The 6,841-nt window shown below is 37.9% G+C and overlaps 1 pseudogene; it reads right to left on the bottom strand.

Annotated features, from left to right (window-relative positions):
* Window positions 1-4,733: 4,733 nt before the first annotated feature.
* On the bottom strand, window positions 4,734-6,537 carry LOC135714074 (uncharacterized; annotated as a pseudogene).
* Between the last annotated feature and the right edge of the window lie 304 nt (window positions 6,538-6,841).

The following is a 6,841-nucleotide window of genomic DNA, read 5'->3' as shown; positions in this document are numbered from 1 at the left end:
TTTAGTGCGGTAAGAATCCCACACACCGTGTCACCGCGACTGTGCGCCCAGTCGTCAAGCGGTGGCACGATGGCCTTTTTGAAGGTTTCCTCCTTGCCAAAAAAAAAAAAAAAAAAAAACACACACGCACACACACACACACACACACACACACACACACATATATACACATACACACACACACAGACATGTTCCGATCTCGTCGAGCTGAGTCGAATGGTATATGACACTCGGCCCTCCGGGCCTCGGATCGTTAGTCGGTTTTTCAAGTGACATCTATACCCTTCTTTGTAAGAAGGGTAAAAACATAAACTAAATACGTGCCAGGATTCAAAAGAACATTTTGAAGCTGGAAGTGTGTGTGTAATACTAATATCCAATTGATAGAGGTAATACATACATGCGGGGCTTATTGTTAGTGAAAGTAACCTCGGAATGGGCGTGACTTTCCAGATATTCTGAAATGGGTTGCTGGATCTGCAATAGAGCTATCACCTTCTAACTCCCGGACTAAAGCTGTCTACAATGACCATAAATGCGACATTGTAGAGAGAGTTCTTCCATAATAACACTGCCGGCCAGTGGGGGTTAGAGGGAATACATACATACACATACACCCACATTGCGTTCATTAGTGAGACGTTGCGGCAAAATGACAGCTAAATCTATTGTCTAACTGCCAGATTTGCCAAAAACGTATCACCAACGGATCCAATGTGCATGACCCTTAAGGCTGTATCCAATTGTGTGAATTTTCACTTGTCATGTCTGCTGATTTTCAAATCCTTAATCCCGATTTCTCGTGTATTTTGTTATAAACAAACGATCATCCCTATATCCCAATTTGTCGGTCGCTCGACTCACTTGCTTTTTTTTCAAATAAAAACCATTCCATCCACAAAACGCCCCACTGAGCTCTTTTTCAAGCAAACAATCACTCCGATATCATAATTTTCCTTTTATTTTTCTATAAACAATTAACTTTTATGAAACCATACAAACTATGTATACAGACAGAGCGACTGAGTATGTTTTCACTCTATCCACTCTACGTCCGCACTCCGCAGAATGGTCAACGTGCCGGGGGGATAAAGAAAACTTTTCAATTTTATATTTTTATCTCTTCCACCCACCACCGACTGCTATAGGACTCGTGTCCGATTTTCTCTTCTACGATCTATTGTCACCGAATGGAGTTGCATCGCAGTGTAAAAAATCCGCTTTTTCCCTTGGAATTTTTAAATACTATGTCCGCCTCCTCCTCCCTAGAGTGCAGCACCCCAAATCGGATCGCCGTTTTTATAGCTTCCTTCAATAGCCTTAATGTGCCCTTTTGTCTGTCCCTATAGTATGGTAGTATTGCAAAATGCGAGAAAGCTTTTAATGCTGCTTTATGCTTTGATGGATTTTTTTTTTGAAAAGCGCCTTACGCCTACCATAGCAGCAAACGGTTGGACAAAAATACCTCACGCCAAAACCCGTTGTCGCTTTGTTGAGGGAGCGAGACGAAGCAAAAAATGAAGAAATAAAAGATATCACACCAACCATCATCGAAACAATGGGGATTGGAAGAAAGAAACAATTAAATAAATCCTCTTATTCAACCAAATCACCAGTTCCGTGAAATGTTAAGCGTTTGGCGTCGTATATATAGCACGTGGCTGAAGGGAGCATACTGACGGAATGGATGACAAAACATAACCTGGGGTCTAATTAGACCAAGACGAAACGACTTTTTCATACAAGTGTTCATACGAAAAACGCTTCGTTCCGACTTCCCTAATGAGGATTGGAATAGTTTTTCGGTCATATCTCAAAAACAGTTAGAGACACCACTCTGAAATGTTCATCAGTGAAAGATAAGAAAAAAAAATTGCGAAAATTATGCTGATTGATCCGAAGAAAACTAACATTAATTTATTTATTTTAACAATGATGATCTAATTCAATTTAGCTTGTCTAAGGCAGTTTTTGTAAAAAAAAAAATAGTTTCCAGTATTTTCTATTTTCCCACAAACGATTGCACCAATTTTAACCAAACTGCCAGCTAAAACTAGAACTCACGAGCACATTATGACCCTATTTACAGAAAAATCTGTTCAGTCCCGATTTCATCACGATAAAATTTTGTTTTTGAAGTTTAAAGTATTTAAAATATTTATTTAACGAGAAATCTGGGTCTGGCAAAGACAAATCGCAGTCATATTCGGAATACTGTGATGAATTTGAAATTGTATGTATGTATGTATGTAAGTAGCCACCATCCTAGCTTGGGTCTTGCCCTGCATGCGGCTCCACTCAACAGCAAGATCAAATCCCATCATCATTCTGAATTCAACATACTGCTGTATGAAGGGCCAAAAAGGGTTGGACGGGCCCGTAAGCAGAGGCACTTACGCGAAACCCGCGGAAATAAGAGAATCTCCTTCCAACAATATGATCCAACAAAATGAATAACGAAATTCGCAATACATGTTAAGCTTTCCACGGGATGGTTTGTTTAAGAAGAGCGCGTCAAATTCATTGCAACTGTTGGAGTGAAATGTAACTATCTAAAATGACAGTACACATTCCCTCCTAGACTCCGGTTGGCACTCCACTCCATTGTCCAGTTACAACTTCAATGATGCCCTGATGCTCCCTCCCGTCCCAGTATTTATTGTAATTTACATTATGAATTTATATATAATCATGTGATATATAATGTATATAAAATATGTAGTAAAATGAAAAATATAATAAAAAATAAAGATGTTTTACAAAATACAAATAACCTAGATTGTTGGGTCCTATACACACACTTTTTGTTTGATGTGCCATGAAATGACATAATTCATCATTGTATGTTTTGAAAATATAATACTAAAGTATTGAATCAATAGACCGAAAATCGAGGTTATTTGGACATGAGACATTACATTTAAAAGGATTCTACCAAACCGACCATCAAACGCACTGCCCACAAAAGCAGACACGTCCCCTCGAAAATGCAATCGAGAAATGTACAAGAACAATCCTCAACTGGAACGTACTCACCAAATCAATATATCCGGGAGCGCATTCCCGATGTCGTCGAACGGCAAAAAAAAGGGAACTCGGTGAGCAAATTTGTGATACGGAATTTACACTGAATTTTCACTGAAAACAACCACGAATTTCACCACACCCAACTGCGAAACCCGTTCAGAAGCACTTTTAGTACACTTTCGATATCAATTTCTTTCGAAAAAACTTTTTTTTTTTTGTTAATCGTTGACTTCACGTAGAAGTAATACTAAAAACATATAGTCAAAGTACTTTTTTTTTTTTTGCAAAAATAGTTGCAAGTGTACCAAAATCAACACCGATCGTGCCAACTCTTTCACGCACCTTGCAGCGCGTACCTACATAAACTGAAATTAAAATTTTCACTCGCGATGCCACAAATTTCTGGTCCGGGAGAAACAATCAAACCACGCAGCGCCAAATCTTCTGATGCTTGCAATTTTGCAAACATGATGAATCATGTTTCTTTCTCGATTCTAAAACTTCTCGGAAAGCGAGAAAACCACCACTCACACACGTATAACCATCCGGGAGGCAGAGTGCCAGCGCTTATCCGGCAAATGCAGCCGAAAACTATGAAAGCGAACGCACGCACAAAACAGAGAACAAACACAACCGTATCCAAAGGGGTTCCGTGCGCAACTGTACTGTGATGAATTTGAAATTGATAAACAAAAAATGAATGCGTGACTCTGTCGAAGCCAATGTAGTCGTTGAGTTTGATTTTTTCGATATTCGGAAGCAGTTGGACTTTAGAGCCAATGCCAAAGATCACGCTTGATTTTCGTAGACAAAAATCAACACGCAAAAATGAGTTAGTTAGTCTTCATCTATGTGATTCCTAATCTTCTATTCGTTGTTCCCTAGTTTGAAGTGGATAAGACTAGGGTCATTATCGGTGTCATACCTAAATTTTGTTGCTAAGGAATCCAATTTTGACTGACAAAAGGTCGCGCCTTTGGAGGGTTTTCCAACACTCCGAAGGGTATAAATAGCGGGACCTTTCAATTAGAGTCGGATCCTTGCGATAAATGCAAGAGTGGCAACTGTAAAAAAAAATCGAATACTTCATCATTTCTCAAAAGTGATGGAGTAATACGACTTGCACTAAACTAAGGACACGGGATATACTACAGTAGATCAATTTAATGATCGCAGTAGTGTTAGGTCCCGAACAGAGGGGAAAAAACCGCGGTTGATATTGCTAGCTTTGATATCGCAGCTGGGAATATCAAGCAAACAAAACTCACCAACTGCAAATTTTACCAAACTGTGGTGAGATTGAGTTTCATGATTTTTGCTTTACACCCGAACGCAACTTTAACTTCCATAACGGCTGCACTGTAACTGGAAAGTACCCATTAATGGGTGAAAAAGTGCCCATTTCGCGGTAAAGTAGGTAAACTCATAAAATGGGTAAAACGTCTTTACCCACTAATGGGTAAAGAGCTTATACGTCAAATCATGGGGTACTTTTTACCCATTTCCAGAATGCATTGTTTTCCGTGACTGGGTAAAAAAGTACCCATTTTTTAAAATTTATTTATGGGACTTAATCTGAAATTTGAGAATTTGCAATTATTTTAAAATCAATCAATAAAATGAAAAAAACATATTAATGGTTATGCTTTTGGTTTGTACTTGGTTTTTATTGAACATCATTGCAATAATTAATGAAAACAATGATATTTATACATTATTCATCAGCATCTTTTTCGTCAGCATGGATGGATTCCTTAAACGATGAAACCAAACGATTGACCATCTGACGGGTGCTAGTCGTTTTGATTCCATAACATATGATTTCGATGAAATCAATAATTTTTTGCACTTCTGCTGGCGGACGAATGTTGAAAACAGTGAACACTTTAAATAGAGTGTCCAGCGCGCGGATGGAGTCAATTCCACCGTGGATGAGTTGAGCGTCAACGTAAATAAAGTAATTGTTGCCGTTGAAAATCAGATGAGGCGCCATATCAACGTTAGCATCGGATATTCCAGGCAACATACTTCATTAATTGCTCTTGTAAAGCTGTTTCAGCATCCTGCAAAAAAAAATGTCTTTTTAACAACAGCAAAATCTAGCGTAATGGATATATTACCGTGATACATCGAATTATCGGAGCCGCTAGTTCTGCTTCGATGTCTGTAGACTCCTCCAAGGAAGATTTTCGTACACCCCTTCTGGTGAGGGAAACGAGAATGCGTAGACATCCTCGGACATTATCTGTGTAATGTTATGTTTACATGATTAATTATATGAAAGTATACAAATAGATTTTTAAGGTTAAACACGAGGTTAAACATACCATCAAGAAACGTCGAAAAAGTGCCTCTGTTTACTAGAAGACCTCTAGCAAATACTTGCTTCAAATTGGACTCCTTATTGTATGATGGCATCAATCGCTCGTACGCTTTCTGAATCTGAAAATTAGAAAATTATGCTTATGGTTTTTAAAAGGTTATTTTGTTAAAACACATTTCTGGAGACTTAAGAATGAGTGCGATAAAGTGTGAAATATCATGAGCCAATGATTTCATCAGCACTATGACGTCATTAGCTACGACGCTGTTATGACGTTCTCATACTCATGTTTTCAGAAGATGTTTCAGTCACATCATAGGATCAGCATCATATTGACTAATGACTATGTGATTCGTTTTATCACACTCACAGTAAAACAATAAAAATCTCTATTCTAAACTATAATAGTAAAATATAACTTACTATCATTCCGTTGTATGATCGAAAATGCGGGAAAACATTCAATATCTCGAAAGTATCTCGATTTGGCATCTAACATCATAATGACAAGTCATGCGTCTCTGCCATGCTTCTAGCAATGTTGTTGAAGCTATTCGATGTTGCTTCGATTTGAGCCATCTCTTGAGCCATCTCAACTATTTCGGATGAAACGTTGATTACTTGTTTATTTTTCGGTTTGCGGGTGAACTTTTTTTTTGCTTGGTGAAACGTTCTTGCATACATTTCGAGTATGTGTTTGTATGACCCCGGAATGCTCATGGCCTGGTCCTTTACCTCCGTTCTTCCAGAAGAAAAATGACTGTAAATAATGATTATGTAATGTAGGCTATTAGTAGGTTATTGATAAATTCAAGCTGAACATTGCATTAGGTCCTAAGTAACATTGATCGATTCTCTTCGTCGACTTTCTCTTTCGTTATTAACTTGATCACATAACCAGTTCTTGTTGTGTTTGTCATATTAGATGCTAGATAAAAACTTCTTTTATTGATCTGCGTGCTGGAAATACCTGGGAATGTTTTACATGGCCGTGGGGATACAAAGAGAAAGTCGACGAAGAGAATCTCTCAATGTTACTTAGGACCTAATGCAATGTTCAGCTTGAATTATCATAATGAAAACTTACGTAATCTGGGCTGACTTCTGATAGTTTTGTTTTTTTCAAAACGGGAAATGCGTCTATGATTTTTATAGCCAATGCCAGCTTCTGGTCAGTGAAGGGATATCTGAAAATTTGTGAAAGTGTTTACCTCCGGAGCTTATTTATGTATACTGTTTGAGCTTATTTTTTGATTACTTAACAACTTCAGGTCTGAATTATAGACACTTATAGTAATAGACATACATAGTCCAATTTGGTGTGAAACGCGCAATACTATGAGTATCTATTGTCTGAATACAGCCTAATTCTTAACATAATGCATATATTTGCTCGAATATATTCATCAGTGAAAGTGAAGACCGGCATTTTTAATATTCCCGTACACTACTTATCCTACTCATATACGTACTGTTGACCTGCGAACATTC

Source organism: Ochlerotatus camptorhynchus, unplaced genomic scaffold (genome assembly GCF_037179485.1).
Source record: "Ochlerotatus camptorhynchus isolate MF236.1 unplaced genomic scaffold, CSIRO-AGI_Acam_v1.1 ptg000604l, whole genome shotgun sequence".
NCBI lineage: Eukaryota > Metazoa > Arthropoda > Insecta > Diptera > Culicidae > Ochlerotatus > Ochlerotatus camptorhynchus.
This window is presented reverse-complemented; position numbering and strand designations above follow the sequence as displayed.